Source organism: Microtus pennsylvanicus, chromosome 12 (assembly GCF_037038515.1).
Source record: "Microtus pennsylvanicus isolate mMicPen1 chromosome 12, mMicPen1.hap1, whole genome shotgun sequence".
Classification (NCBI taxonomy): domain Eukaryota; kingdom Metazoa; phylum Chordata; class Mammalia; order Rodentia; family Cricetidae; genus Microtus; species Microtus pennsylvanicus.
In genome coordinates, this window is record NC_134590.1 from 91,380,225 (window position 1) to 91,394,705 (window position 14,481).

General features: G+C 43.6%; 2 pseudogenes; both read right to left on the reverse strand.

The window, feature by feature from the left end:
- Positions 1 to 2,041: 2,041 nt before the first annotated feature.
- On the reverse strand, positions 2,042 to 2,996 carry LOC142832812 (actin, cytoplasmic 2-like; annotated as a pseudogene).
- An 8,889-nt stretch (positions 2,997 to 11,885) lies between these two features.
- Positions 11,886 to 13,271, reverse strand: LOC142832232 (heterogeneous nuclear ribonucleoprotein A3 pseudogene; annotated as a pseudogene).
- Between the last annotated feature and the right edge of the window lie 1,210 nt (positions 13,272 to 14,481).

Consider the following 14,481-nt stretch of genomic DNA (forward strand, 5'->3'; position numbering starts at 1 on the left):
ACACTTTACTGCTGCCAGGCAGTGGTGGCACACACCTTTAATCTCAGCACTCAGGAGACAGAGGCGGACAGATCTCTGGGAGTCCAAGGCCAACCTGGTCTACAGAGCTGTTACACAGAGAAACCCTGTCTCGAAAAAAGAAGGAAGGAAGGAAGGAAGGAAGGAAGGAAGGAAGGAAGGAAGGAAGGAAGGAAGGAAGGAAGAAAGGAAGAAAGAAAGACAGACAGACTTTATTGACTGACCTGCCTACCTCCCCAGGTCCTCTATTGCTTTTATGAGAAGGTTTGGGGCCATCATCCACAAACCAGTATGATCTGACCCATTTTCAATTTTCCACTTGATTGCTGCCTGATCTCTCAGCTCATCACCCTCCTGCCTCTGCACCTTGGCACACAGTTGAAGAACCTCTGAATCCAGCTCTCCGGGATCTTATTTATTCAGGTAGAAGGTCCACCCCAAGCCCCCTCTCCTGGGAGTTGCCTCAATCTGGACTCTGCCCCCCAGAAAGCCCGCCAGACGATGACCCCTCCCCAGAGTTGCTTGGGACCACTCCCACAGGATATTTAAACTGCCCCCCCTAGAGAACAAACACATGGTTTTCGGGTCTTCCTTCCCACCTCGTCTCTGGGGGCTGGAAAGTCATCTAGGAGCGTTTGTATCTACTAAACTGGGCTTTTTCTAATTTGGTTTGATTTGGTCTGATTGGGTTTATTGCGTCAGCAGAGAAGCTTTTCATCTGGAGGTCCATCGAGGAAGCTGTTTTCCTCACTGGGAAACACCCTTCTCCCCAGCACCCGCTCTCCACCAGGCTAAGATCAGCTTCAACTGGGTAAGTTGTTCTTTCCAAGTCGTTGCCTCAGAGGCCCAGGGCCTCCTGCAATGTTCGGGGTGTCCTGCCAGCGATGTGGCCATGCCAGGCTCCCGACTTGTTAACAGGACAACAACCTGCCTTGTCTCGTAGGACCCCTTTTTCAGATGATGTTCTCCTCAAGGGACTTCCCCACACCCCTCTGTTATTTTTGACCCAAAGCCTCCCCACACTGGATGTATTGCACTAGGCTTCACGTCCTGGCGTGGACTTGAGACATGGACACCTACAATTCAAGACCTGATCCCCAAACGCCCTTGGGCTGCCTTTTATAAAATCTTTATAATTGGGGCTATCTGACACCATATGTCCTTAACGCCTAAAGATTTTGCCAACACAGGGACAAGTAAACAAACCCCTCATGTGCCCACGGTACTGGCGTTCCCGTCCTCCCCTCAGTGGCCAGTGTCTCACGGCACTGGCGTTCCCGTCCTCCCCTCAGTGGCCAGTGTCTCGCGGCACTGGCCGTCCTCCCCTCAGTGGCCAGTGTCTCACGGCACCGGTCTTTTTTTCTTCCTGTAGTACTTTTGTTTTTCTTTACACAGTGACATGTTTCTGGGGCCTAATGTTCTCAACAGTAGGAAGCCAAAATCTGTCATTTCTTAAATTGAGTACAAAAAAATCTTACATAAATTGAAAGAATGAATACATTTGCAGGTGTCAATGCAAACATTCCCAACTCAAGGCAAGTAACAACCCACGGCAGTCAGGAGGGAAAACACCAGAACAGAAACTGGGCCCTAAGGCTGGGACTTTCCCATCTGTCAGACTGGCAAGAAATGGTAACTGGTTCAGGAACCCTTGCCAGCCTCGAGAAATCCTGGAAGTCAGCCCAGATCACTGCACGGTGCTCACATAGATCCACCAGGCTGGGGATTCTCTTCCATATGATGCTCTCCCCAGCCACCAAGTGACCAAGCCGCATGACTAAGGACTAAATACAGAGAAGCACAGAGTATTAAACATATACCAAAGGAGCAGTTAACTTGAATACAAGGTTGAAAATCAGCAACAAGTTCTACTATCCCATGCTGATATTGGATACAAGCTTCAAGGACAAATTTCTTTTCAAAGCCTTATTCCAGATTCATGAGGCTAGCATGAAATGTGTACATTTGCCGGGGAAAATTGATATTTCAGAATCAGCTCATGACTGGCACCTGCTCAGTCCATCTAGAAACATTTGCGGTGGACGATGGAGGGGCCCGACTCGTCATTCCCTCCTTGCTGATCCACATCTGCTGGAGGTGGACAGTGAGGCCAGAATAGAGCCACCAGTCCAGACTGAGTACTTGCGCTCACGGGGAGCAATGGTCTTAATCTTCATTGTGCTGGGTGCTAGGGCTGTGATCTTCTGCATCCTGTCGGCAATGCCTGGATACATGGTGGTACCACCAGACAACACTGTGCTGGCATACGGGCCCTTGCAGATGTCCACATCACACTTTGTGATGGAGTTGAAGGTGGTCTCATGGATGCCACAGGACTCCATGCCCAGGAAGGAAGGCTGGACACTGAAATCACTCATTGCCAATGGTGATCACCTGCCCATCGGGCAGCTCATAGCTCTTCTTCAAGGAAGAGGATGATGCAGTAGTAGTCATTTCTTGCTCAAAATCCAGAGCAACGTAGCACAGCTTCTCCTTAACACCACACACAATTTCCCACTCAGCCATGGTGGTGAAGCTGTAGCCCTACTCATTCAGGATCGTCATGAGGTAGTCTGTCAGGTCCCGGCCAGCCAGACCCAGACACAAGATGATGTGGGGAATGGCGTAGCCCTTGTAGATGGGCACTGTATGTGTGACCCCATCACCAGAGTCCGTGACAATGCCAGTGGTGCGCCCAGATGCATACAGGGACAGCACCACCTGAATGGCCACTTACATGGTGGGGGTATTGAAGGTTTCAAACATTATCTGCGTCATCTTCTCTCTGTTAGCTTTGGGGTTCAGTGGGGCCCGGCCACACACAGTACACTGTAGAAGGTATGATGCCAGATCTTCTCCATGTCATCCCAACAGGTGACAATGCCATGCTCGATGGGGTACTTTAGGGCCAGGATACCTCTCTGGCTCTGGGCCTCATCACCCACGTAGGAGTCTTTCTGGTCCATGCCCACAATGACGCCCTGGAGGTGTCACGGTCAGCAAAGCCAGCTTTGCACAAGCCGGAGCCGTTGTCAGTGATGGGTCCAGGCATTTCTTCTTCTTTTGCAATCAGTGAAGGCTGGGGAGACGGAGCAGCGAAAAGACATGCAGTGTAAACGGTGGCGGAGTGTGAGTCTACTGCAGGAATTTTTTAAAAAATATTTATTCATTTATTATGTATACAATATTCTGTCTGTGTGTATGTCTGCAAGCCAGAAGAGGGCACCAGACCTCATAACAGATGGTTGTGAACCACCATGTGGTTGCTGGGAATTGAACTCAGAACCTTTGGAAGAGCAGGCAATGCTCTTAACCACTGAGCCATCTCTCCAGCCCCCTCCAGGAATTTTAAGTTGGACAACTAGCACAGTTTCCTCGGGAAAAAAAAGTTTTACTCATCTGTTAATATGTATGTGTAAATAATGTGGCCACCATATACTTGTTTTATACCTGTGTGTGTGTGCTTGTTTTAAATTTGTCAAACTTGTAACTCCAGATTACAACATCTCTGAAAAAATACAAATGCGTGTATAGCCATCATCTTTGGTAAGAGGACCCACATGCGCTGGCCCTGCCAAGGAGACACTCAGCCTTCAGTATACGTTGGCTTACGGAAATATTTCTTCCAATATTCTCGCCTCTACTGACATCAGGGTGGAGGCCAAAATGCAGGCCAATTTCCACCTTGTCTGATGGTCAGAGAGTTTGGAGACTGACAGGCGCAGTTGCATGTCCTAACTCAGGAGGTGATGCTTGGTTATTTTGAAATTAAGATAGCTCAGTGCCATCCTGACGGGAGGTCAGAATATGCAGATGTACTTCGCTCCTTCTGCTGTAACTACGAGATCACCTAGGGAAGGACCACCTTCAGTATACGTGACCTAGAGCACCTTCACTACCTAGACAACAGAATGCTAATGATTTGATGTCTCAGAGAGAAAAAGCCATTGACTGTGTGAGTTATCCTTGTATCACATTAATAACGTCTTTTGTTACCTTCTCCCCCCACAACCTGTTTATGTTGGGTATAAAAGCTGTGGGGAAAAAAATGCATGTCAAATTTTAGGATTTCAGTCACGAAACGCCCTCCTGATACTTTCTGTTTTCTGTCTTATTATTTTTAAGTGTCTTCATATTCTTTACTTAAATTTCTGCAATTCCCATGCCCCTATCCTGGTTAGAAATATTTTTGTCGAGACCAGTCCTTCTCTGTTGAAATAAGAGCGGCAGGGCTGCGTCCCCGGCACCCCGGCTGCCTGGCTAGCTTATGCCCCGAAATAATTACACAGAAACTGTATTCTTTTAAACACTGCCTGACCCATTAGTTCCAGTTTCTTATTGGATAGCTCTTACATATCGATCTAACCCATTTCTAATAATCTGTGTAGCTCTACGAGCTGGCTTACCAGGAAAGATCTTAACCTGCGTCTGTCTGGAGTGGGAGAATCATGGCGACTCCTTGACTCAACTTCTTTCTCCCAGCATTCTGTTCTGTTTTCTCCGCCTACCTAAGGGTTGGCCTATCAAATGGGTCCAGGCAGTTTCTTTATTAATAAGAAATCACTCCCATATCATTTCCCCTTTTTCTGTTTAAACAAAAAAGAAAGGCTTTAACTTTAACATAGTAAAATTACATATAACAAAATAGTTATCAAGTAAGAATTACAGTTACAATATTTATATCTACCTTGTCTTTTATCATAACAATGGAAAACTATAACTATCTATCCATTCTTCAACTCCATCAAAGACTCCAGAAGGATATAATACTACCTAAGCAAACAAGAGGTCCAAAACTCTAGAAATGACAAAGACATCTCACTGCCTGGATAGTCACCCAAGGTTCCTCTGTACCGTTGGGGCATCCATCTTCAGCCTTCAGGCCCATAGTATCCAGCAAACATTTCCATAAAGCAGGAAATTTCAAAGACAGTTCAGTCACTATCTGCTGTGTCCTACAGAATGTCTCGCAGACTCTTTCATGAATCAGGAACCCCGAAAGACCATCTCACCTTTAGGCAAGTTCAGTAGTCCTCTCTCTGCAGGTTCTCTGTGTCCAGTTCATGCATCAGTCCAGGCAAGAGCAGTTTCTTGCCCAAATGGCTATCAAACTCCATAAGGATCCTCTTCGATGCCCATCTTCCTCTTGAAGTAGCTGGTGCTGCCAGGAGCAGACATGTCTCCTTGTCATGAAAAGCCCTAAATTATTAAAACATTAAATGCCATATTCTGAAGTCTTTGAAAGATATGAAGAATGCCTATTTAACTGAACTATATCTCTATACATCTAGAAAATCTAACTAACATGACTACAAGCTTGACTATTATTGATGATTATCCATTAGCAAACTATATTTCCTAATTATACATTACATTTTTTTTTTGGTTTTTCGAGACAGGGTTTCTCTGTGGTTTTGGAGCCTGTCCTGGAACTAGCTCTTGTAGACCAGGCTGGTCTCGAACTCACAGAGATCCGCCTGCCTCTGCCTCCCAAGTGCTGGGATTAAAGGCGTGCGCCAGCACCGCCCGGTATACATTACATTTTTAAATGAACTACACAATCACAATACCTTAATCAAGAGCAGAAATACATATACATATAGAAAAATTGACCTTAAAATCCACACCAATGCAAATTACCCATACCTATATCATTTCCCCTTTTAAATGTAAAAAAACATTTATAAACAATATTTTGGGAAGATGGGCGCAGTTTTTTCTCTCCAAACTGCTTCCTGCTGAATGGGGGTGTTGTTAATTAGGTCTTTCATGGTATAACTTGTGTGCCAGGGTCATCTCAGTTGGCAGTTGAGTGAAGTAATTTTTTGAGGGTGTTCACAGCAACCTTTCAGGAGGGCATGGTCTATCATACCAAATTGGGATAGAAGAAATCCACAGGGTCTCATCTTCTGCAAAAACAAAAGAAGGACTTTTCCAAAGCATCATAACCTTAGATCCAAATTCTGAAGTCAAGATACCTTTAGAACATATGTGCAGGTTCAGATTAGCAGCCCATATAATATAATGTCTCTCTGTACTTAGCTCCTTCACAGTCAAAAATTTTAAAGAAAAACACAATAATACAAAGGATCCAAACTCTCTGTGAATTTTCCATTTTTACGTGGCTTATTTTTACTCTATCACTTTACTTTATTCTGTCTCTTTAAAGACTTTACCTTTTTTAAAAACCATTAACTTTATTCTCTATATTTTTATTTTCTCTCTCTCTCAAGCCTATGTATACTCATCCAACACTGTGATCCATTTAGTGGTCTGTCTGAATCTGTTTTATTGTGAATCTGTAATTTTTTTACTATCCAGGAGCATTTCTTAAAATGTTAAGCAGTTCTTCACCATGTACAGGTAATACGGTACCGCCTGTGTCCTGCCCAGTAGAAACCTTAACTGCGCTGTTATTACGGTAATTATGGCAGTTCCTGCCTGAGGTCAGCACAGTTCAGCATGGAGCAGCCACTCCTGCCTGAGATCCATTTGGTGCCCCTGAGCTGAGCACAGTTCCAGGCACACAGCAAGTCCACATTGGCTCCACAGTCAGTAGTTTAACTCTGAGACTGAGCATGCAGCACAGAAACTCTTTTCATCCAAGTTACAGCAAAATATGACACACAGAGCACTGCACAGTCTGAAAACACGTCTCTGTATGTCGGCAGGAATCCGCCATGCTCTTCCGCCTGCCTAAGCCTGATTCTGCCATCTGCCCAGGTGCAGGCGGGGAGCGCAGAGCCATCAGCACGGTCTCAGAGCACTCTCCTTTTGATCCCAAGCGGGAACACAAACATCCAGTCCCATAAAAGCCATTGAAATACTTTAAAGCCAGAGTTCACGCTGGCAGCACAGCCCCAAGAAGCTGCGCTTTAAAATGACACAGCATTTTTTCTGCTGCTGTCACCGAATCAGGAAATCTCTTTACAGCACACCACCAACAAACAGCAAAAATCTGTGTTAAACTCTCTCTCCCTTATTTTTGAGCCTTCTCAGGTTTTTAAGTGGATTTAGTCCATCACGTCGGGCGCCACTCTGTTGTAATAAGAGCGGCGGGGCTGCGTCCCCGGCACCCCGGCTGCCTGGCTAGCTTATGCCCCGAAATAATTACACAGAAACTGTATTCTTTTAAACACTGCCTGACCCATTAGTTCCAGTTTCTTATTGGATAGCTCTTACATATCGATCTAACCCATTTCTAATAATCTGTGTAGCTCTACAAGCTGGCTTACCAGGAAAGATCTTAACCTGCGTCTGTCTGGAGTGGGAGAATCATGGCGACTCCTTGACTCAGCTTCTTTCTCCCAGCATTCTGTTCTGTTTTCTCCGCCTACCTAAGGGTTGGCTTATCAAATGGGTCCAGGCAGTTTCTTTATTAATAAGAAATCACTCCCACATCGCTTCACACATTGGCAGGCTGTAACTGACAGGGTAAACTATATGTCTAAATTTAACTTACAAGTCAAATTTAGATATACCTTACAGGTAATGGTACCATGATTCTCAAGGGCCCTTACAGATCCGAGAGTATGGCATTTAACAAAAGAGCCTCTTATGATAGACAAGCCTGCTCCTGCAGCATCCTATAGCTCCTCCAAGAAGATGCATGGTTGGCTTGCCTTTGTATATGGCAAAGCCACCCACACAGCAAAAAGCTACCTTTTACCTCATCAGCTGCCTGGACTCTGCCTAAATTAGACGATAGTACATTGGAGGATCAGTCATCTCATCCTGCCAAGACAGGTAGACTGAACCCTACCCCCACAAGAAAATCTGTCAGGCCTCCTGGGTTTAGCAACTAAAGGCAAGTACTATTTCTAAAGTTAAATAAGAAAGTGAACACAAAGAAAAACATATATTTATCCTCCTGGATATTGGAAGTAGACAAGATCACCAGGAAAAAGTTGGGAGCACGGGGGTGGGGTGGATTGGGGGGAAGAGGAGATGGGGAGAGAGAAGGGAGAAGGGGAGGATTGGGAAGAGCTTGGGGGAATGGGATGGTTGAGATAGAGGAAGGGTGGATATGGGAGCAGGGAAGAAGATATCTTAATTAAGGGAGCCATTTTAGGGTTGGCAAGAGATTTGGCTCTAGAGGGGTTCCCAGGTGTCCAAGGAGATGTCCTCAGCTAGGTTCTTTGGCAGCAGAGGAGAGGGTGCCTGAACTGGCCTTATCCCATAGCTACACTGATGAATATCTTGCATATCACCATAGAATCTTCATCCGGCAATGGATGGAGATAGAGACAGAAACCCACATTGGAGCACTGGATTGAGCTCCCAAGGTCCAGATTAAGAGCAGAAGGAGGAAGAACATGAGCAAGGAAGTCAGGACCACGAGGGGTGCATCTACCCATGGAGACCATGGGACTGATCTAATGGGAGCTCACCAAGGCCAGCTGGACTGGGACTGAACGAGCATGTGATCAAACAAGACTCTCTGAATGTGGCTGACAATGAGAGCTGACCGAGAAGCCAAGGACAATGGCACTGGGTTTTGATTCTACTGCATGGGCGGGCTTTATGGGAGCCTAGTCTGTTTGGATGCTCACCTTCTTAGACCTGGATGGAGGGGAGAGGACCTTGAAGTTCCGACAGGGCAGTGAACCCTGGCTGCTCTTTGGACTAGAGAGCAAGGGGGAGGGGGAAGGGAGACGGAAATGGGAGGAGGTGGAAATTTTTAATAAACAAATTAATTAATTAATTAATTAATAAAAGCCAAGCTTGGGATAGCCCAGGTAGCTAGAAAAGCTGTCTCACTTTGCTCATTTGCTTCTCCCTCTCAGATCTGTCTACGGCATTGGATGACTCAAGGTACTAGTAGTTCATTACTTCATTTGTTAAGTTTCCTGCTAAAAATACAGACAGGTGTGCCTCTTTCACAGGCTCCATAGTCCAAAATTAACAGGTTTCAGATGTATCTTCAGAGGTTCAGAGTTTTCCATTTCCTTTAGTTGTCTCCTAAAACGTCCGTGCCTTGCCAGGTGGTGGTGACATGTATCTAATCCCAGGACTCGGGAGGCAGAGACAGGTGGATCTCTACGAGCTCAAGGCCAGCCTGGTCTACAGAGCAAGTTCCAGGACAGGCTCCAAAGCTACAGAGAAACCCTGTCTTGAAAAACAAAACAAATAAATAAATAATAAATAAAATGCCCATGCCTTTTAACCTAAAGCCATAGCCTTTTGCTATGACACCAAGATGTAAATCTGTTCCAGCTGTCTTACCAGTACCTGCAGGTTCCTGGGGAAAGTTCTGCTGCTGTATCAAGAAATCTGGTCTGGTGAAAATAACAGTCTCTGGAGTCTATCTTGACGCACCCATTTTCAAGTAGGTCACTCCTGCTGTCTAGGCCAAGACCAGATTATGACAGCACCTGCACTTGCTCCTGGGACTTCACCATTGGTGCCACCTCTCCTGGCTCAAATGGGCACCTACCCAACAACTGAAATCTGGTTTTAAAGGGCACATCTGCTCTCATCCCACTCATTCACCCATGCCTCTCCACAACCAGGGCACTTCTCTGCCCCATTCATTCTGGCTATTAATCACCCCTTCCCATGACCAGCCCCATTCATAGGGCCAATAATAACAATCTATTTTTTCTTCTAGCTCCTGCCTTCTCATATGCCTGTAGGCCTATATTTTTGTATGGCACAAAAGCCATAGGCCCAGTCTGAGCTGATCATGTAGCTCTGCAGACAAGCTGTCTCTGCCTAATAATAGCAAGGATGTACTTGTTAGAAATGTAGATCTCCTGAGGAGAGGTGTTGACTGAAACTGGTCAGGATGTTTGGTGCTTCCTTCCTTTGTAATTTGGAGGATGTCTTATAGAGATGCTAATTCATGGCCTACCTGACTGCTAAATGCGGACATGACCTGAGTCCAGACACCTGGTTGCCTAGGAAACAGCCTAATGTGTTCCCGCTCTATTGATGTGAGGATATATAAACTGTTTGGAGAATAAATGAGAGATCTTTGGAGAGAGATCTTGCCCTTCCATGATGACCGTGTAAGCTGCATCTGATTATTCCTCGCGACTCTGTTCCAGTCTAGTTAGGGAACCTGTGTTGGACCCACACGGGCTCCGACATAATGGCGCCCAGCGTGGGGCTGACTACTAAACACCAAGATTAAAGACAACATGAATGCTGTCTGCTGAACCCCAAGAGAAACTGGAGAATGGACAGAGGAGAACGTAAGGCTGATCGGCGCTCCCCAAAAAGCAAGAAAGAGATGACCAGACGTAAAAAACCCACGAGAAAAGAAATCGGTGGATGCATGAGTAGTGAGCGCTCAAAACTAAAGATGTAGAATAGAAAAAGAAATGTAGAAGAGCGGGACAAATTTAAATTGGGTGTAAAAATTTTGTAAATAAGTTATATATATGGGATAAGGAAAAAATATTTGGGTATATATGTTGGTAACTTAAGTTAGAATGGAGCAAAACAATGGCAGAGTTATTGAGAATCTGTAAATGTAAAAGATGCAGAATTTCAACTTTTATTGATTACTAATGGGTAAAAAAGGTAAAGGAAAAATGACTTTTGGCCAAAGAATCGCCAAGTTACTGCTGAGATAGAGGGGCCACGTGCTCACAGTAGCCAGTTAATCTAACCCACCTGCAGGTAAAAGGCAAGCAAAAGCAAGAATAAGTTTAGAGAGCAAATTTAACCTCACACAGTATATAGAACAGAGGAGAGGATTCAAAAATTCTCCTAATTTTATGATTCACATGTTAAAATAAAAAAGATAGCTAAAAATCCTTCCGCCAGGACTCAGAAAGACAGTCTAACAAAGTGAGCCTGTGTTCTACCCCCTGCTGTGCAGCGCAGCTTCAACTGAAAGAAAAAAGCCAGGTTTAAATTAAGGTAGCCTCTGAGATAAACAGGTTAAAATGCTTGTTTTCCATTTCACAATTTTGCCTTTTTGTCAAAAGTCTGCTGTTTGTAGGCAAATGAATTCATATCCAAGGTGGATTGTTTCAGTACTGTGGCTCTGCAGTAAAGTTTAAAGTCAGAGATTGTGATACATTCAAAAGTTCCTTGATTGTACAGGATTTTAAGATTGTTCAAGCTAGCCTGAGTTTTTGTCTTTTCTCAGAAGGTTGAGGATTGTTTTTTCAAAGTCTAAAGAATTTTGTTACAAGTTTAATGGGCATTTGTATTAGATCTGTAGATTGCTTTCAGTAACATTGTCAATTTTGCTATGTTGGCACTGTCTTTACACGAGAATAGGAGAGCTTTGCATTTTCTGATGGCTTAAATTTCTTCAAGGATTTAAAGTTCTTAAACAGGTTTTTCAATTTGTGTGATTAGAGTTACTCAAAAATATTTGTATTTATGATATTTATGGCTATCTCATTTATGATGTGTGTAGAAGAGATACATTTGGGTTGTTTTCAGATTCTGTGTATGATAAAGTAATTCTGCTGTGAACATGGTTGAGCGTATGTCCTTGTGGCATGGTTGAGCATCTTTTGTTTATAGGCTCCAAAGAGGTATAGCTGAGTTTTAAAGTAGTTTGTTGCCTAATTTTCTGAGAATTCAACAACAATGGAGGAGTTTCTCTCTCTTTTTTTTTAAAATATTTGTTTATTATATTATGTGTACAGCATTCCTTCTACGTGTGCCTGCAAGCCAGAAGGGGGCGCCAGGTCTCATTATAGATGGCTGTGAGCCACCATGTGGTTGCTGGGAATTGAACTCAGGACCTCTGGAAAAGCAGTCAGTGCTCTTTTTTTTTTTTTTTTTTTTTTTTTGAAAAGTTAAAAATTCCTTAATTTTTTATTCCTGGTACCACTACCACAATTTACAGGGCAATATACCTGATGTAATGAAAAGAAAAAGAAAGACAAAGCTACAACAGATAAAAGACCTCAGGAATGTACATCTAATTGACACTACATTGCATTAATCAATAGCTGCACTTTTTGCAAACTGTGGCTCTGACAGTCCTGAACAAGAAGGGCCTCCTGTTTAAGCTGCGGTAACTTTTCTGACTATGGATCATCGCTCCTTCTGTGGCAGATTTTTACAGTTCCTCTAATGCATTTAGGACGACTGTCTCAAAGTAACCTGCAGCTTTCCTGACAACTCCTCGCTCTCTCTCCTGCTAAGAACTGTAGCCCTTTTCTGCTGTTTTTTTAAAACCTTCTGCTACCATATCCACCACTTCCACCACCTGATCCATAGCCACCACCATAGGGACTGCCTGAGCTTCTTCCACCAAAACTGCCCCCTTTCATGGGTCCATAATTTGATTGCTGTTGTCCACTATAATTTCCAAAGTCATTATAGTTCCCACCACCATAGTTACCTCCACCAAAATTTCCTCCTTCATTGTAACCGTCATATCCTCCTCCTCCACCACCACCATATCCACCACCTTGGTTTCCATAGCCTGGTCCACCACCACCATAGCCTCCTCTACTGCTGTAACCAGGACCACCACCATAGTTGCCACCATCACCTCCAAATCCATTATATCCACCATCACCACCTCCATAACTACCTCTGCTGCCACCACCTCCACCACCATAGCCTCCTCTTCCACCAAAGTTTCCACCACGACCAAAATTACCTCCACCACCTCCAAAGTTCCCTCCACGACCCATAAAATTGCCAGATCCACCTCCACGGCCTCTCTGTGATCCAGCAGACTGCATCTCTTGTTTCGAAAGGGCCTTTTTCACTTCACAATTATGCCCATTAATAGTGTGGTATTTCTGAACAACAATTTTATCAACTGTGTCGTGGTCATCAAAAGTCACAAATGCAAATCCTCTCTTTTTCCCACTCTGCCTGTCTTCCATAACTTCTATGGTTTCAATCTTGCCATACTTTTCAAAGTAGTCTCTCAGGTTATACTCTTCTGTATCCTCTTTAATACCACCAACAAAGATTTTCTTCACTGTTAAATGGGCACCAGGTTTTACAGAATCCTCTCTAGAAACGGCTCTCTTTGGTTCCACCACACGCCCATCAACTTTGTGTGGCCGAGCACACATTGCAGCATCCACCTCTTCAACACAAGAGTAGGTCACAAAACCAAAGCCCCTGGAACGTTTTGTTTGGGGATCTCTCATTACCACACAGTCTGTAAGTGTGCCCCATTTCTCAAAATGTTCTCTTAAGCTATCATCTGTGGTTTCAAAGCTCAGACCACCAATAAACAGTTTTCTCAACTGTTCTGGTTCCTTTGGATCATGGCCCTCCATTTTGAGACCGGACTCGCCTCTTCCAACTCGAGTTCAATATGCAGTCAGTGCTCTTAACCCCTGAGCCATCTCTCCAGCCCCCAGGAGTTTCTCTTAAACATAAGTTGTGAGCAATATTTTTAATCTTGGTCATGTTACAGAGATAAGATGGAGTCTCAGAGTTATTTTGTTTTACATTTCTCCAATGGTTAAGGATGTTATATTTGAGCAATTTTTAAATGTTTTCAGTCATTTTAAGTTCATCTATTAAGAGTTTTCAGTTTAGGTCTGTTACATATATTTTTAATGGATTAATTGTTCTTTTGGTGACTAATTTCCTTAGTCCTGTATATATTTTTAAAATGGGTTAATGATTAGTAAAGATGTTTTCCAATTGTATAGGCAATTATGTCTTGTTGACTATGTCCTTTGCTATACAAAAGCTTCTCAATTCAAGGGATCTGGTTAATTGTTTCGCTCAATATGTATGCCACTGAGGATGTGTTAATTCTAAATTTTTGTTCTATGAGATTAAGTATTGTTGGTTTTATGTTGAGGTCTTAAAAGAAAAGAAAAGATGAATTTGGTTTGTCTGATGCATTTTGGGTACAGACTATAGGTCCTCAGAGACCAGAACTCAGAACTCACTTTGTTTAAAGATGGAAAATGATTTTCTGGCCTCCTGGATACTGGTGCGGATACTTCCGTCATAACTGCCAGTCAATGGCCTTCTAAATGGCCAAAAACAGAGACTATTACCCAGTTACAATAAATTGGTCAGACAAAAATCCTAAACAGAGTAACAATGAACTGCATTAAAAAGATGAGGAAGGACATGAAGGAACCTTTAAGCTGTATATTATTCCTCATTTACCTGTGGACTTATGAGGCAGAGATATTATGTCCAAAATGGGAATATATTTATATTCTCCCAGCACGGCTGTTACTAATCAGATGTTTCAACAAGGATTATTACCTAATCAAGGCCTAAACAAGAATAATAAGGAAAAGGTGGATCCTGTCATATCAGACAGTAGACCTTCTAGAGCACGATTAGGGTATTTTTAGGAGAGGTCACTAAGAGACCTACACTCCATGTAGACCCAATAATATAAATAAGTGAACCTATATGGGTAAGTCAATGGCCTCTAACACAAAAAAATTACAAGCTGCCCAACAGTTAATGCAGGAACAGCTGGATAATGGACATATTTCACCACCTAATTCTCCATGAAACTCTCCAATTTTTGTTATTAAAAAAATCGAA